Here is a 1,945-nt window from a genome sequence, read left to right on the forward strand (position 1 = left end):
TATGAAATACCCGAATTAGAAGCACAAACTCCGTTGCCATTGACAGCGGTCATTATTTTTTTCAGAGGTCCTTTCCTAGGAAATAATGACCGCTAGAACTTTGGGAAATCCCATTCAAGTCAATGGAGCGTTCTACTTGCCTTGTGAAGAGCCGTGTAATAAGTATGTAATAAAGTAATATCTATCATCAGCTCCTTCTCTTTTGTTTACCTGTAGGTAGCACTTTTGTCTTTTTTATTTTTTATTTATTAACTATTTCATGTTTTATATTTTTTGAACAAACAAAATGATAACCAAAAGCAATTATATCATCTACTGTACAGTCTCTGTGTGTGTGTGTGCATGTTTGGGGTTGTGCTTGTTTATTTGTTTAGTAAATATGTGTTTGTGCTCATTTTCTATGTATGTGTGTGAGGATATTTTGGGCACAGCATACAGTGAGTGTGACTGAGGGTGTGTATAAATGTGTGGTGCGTGTGAGTGCATCCATCTTGAAGTTAAGCCAGCTTGTCACCGCCAGGCGAGGCCTCCAGTCCATACATTAGACTGGGCAGCCCAGGGACACCCTCACATATACTTACTATCCCAAGGGCTAGCACAGACCTCACCGCACAGACAGGTCTCATTCTTATGAGCAAACCCCAAATGCTTTGGCACGTTCTGGCAAATGAGTATGTGGAATTTCTTGTCGTTGTTTACATTATGTATGCATTACATACATAATCGTATGTCTTGATTTAGTAAATTATCTGTAGTTGCCTATATTTATCAATTATATATTAACCTGCTTTTCTCTTCACCAGTCACACCCTTGGAGCATTTAGGTATTGGTTCATTGTCTAAGTCAAGATCTGCAAATGGTTCAATCAAATACACTGTACATTTCATCAGTTTCACTGACATGGTACTTTTTGGAATGTCTAGAAAATCTCATTATGAATGAAAATAAACTGTAAGCTATGTGAAACTAATCATCATGCAGGGCCACCTTATTTTTAATTATTGGGTATTCACTATGTCAGTTGATAGGAACATAACATAAAGTCTAACTAAAGTAAATGTACTAACTTGTCAATATCCATTTTGCTAATTGAATACCATGAGCAAGATCCAAAGCACAAACATCGGTGGGTCAGTCCCCATGTGCCACACGGGAGCTCTACGTCATGCATGGGATACTTTGCTCATTGCCTGCGTTTGAAATGCAGACATTTCATTATCAATGATAAGCAAAGAGTGCAGCGGCAGGTGTTCCTACTCCTTGCAGGGCATGCAGCAAAAGCAATGGCAACACCTTATACATCCTGAGTTATTGGAGATGAAATGGTACAATTGGATACAAATGGAACTGCTAAAATACTGATAGCTTTACATAAGCTATTTAATTTTATTTTGAGAGCTAGACTATACTTTGAGGCATAGCAATACCTCTGGCTCTAAACAATGACAAAATGACTTTTTATCTCGAGGATAGAGACGTGTTATTTACTTTTGAAACATTGCTTTGGCAAGCAATCCATACTTGAAGGCATAATTTAGGAAATATTCAAAAGTAATTTAGAAAAAATGTCTCACTATAAACACACACACACACACACACACACACACACACACACACATACACAAAGAGTCTAAAGTCTTAAGTCAGATGTGCTCAAGTAAGATATAATTTCATGAAAAAGGACACCAACAGTGCATTTATACAACATACAAATACTGAACATGGTCATGTTTTTGAGTTCCCCTCTGAATTGGTAAGGGATAATGAACAAGTACAAATGTAAAAAGGTGCCACTGGGCGTGTTACGTACAAAAGTAAACAGTACAAGTGAAAAATCAAAGCTTTCAGAAAGCTGGTAATGTACATGTGGACATGATAGCCATGGCCTCAGACAGGTAATGTCAGGTGGACCAACCACTGTGGGAGAGACCACTGACCACATTC

General features: G+C 37.9%; 1 protein-coding gene across 2 annotated transcripts in view; it reads right to left on the bottom strand.

The window, feature by feature from the left end:
* Window positions 1–1,644: 1,644 nt before the first annotated feature.
* The window catches only part of zgc:100829 (uncharacterized protein LOC445149 homolog), a 17,930-nt gene continuing 17,629 nt past the window's right edge, over window positions 1,645–1,945 (bottom strand). For both annotated transcript variants that reach the window (XM_042092752.1, XM_042092751.1), the window contains one exon: window positions 1,645–1,945. This exon is cut by the window's right edge and continues 1,171 nt beyond it. The gene's annotated coding sequence lies outside the window, so the exon portion shown is untranslated.

The sequence above is a fragment of the Alosa sapidissima genome, chromosome 5 (assembly GCF_018492685.1).
Source record: "Alosa sapidissima isolate fAloSap1 chromosome 5, fAloSap1.pri, whole genome shotgun sequence".
Classification (NCBI taxonomy): Eukaryota; Metazoa; Chordata; class Actinopteri; order Clupeiformes; family Clupeidae; genus Alosa; species Alosa sapidissima.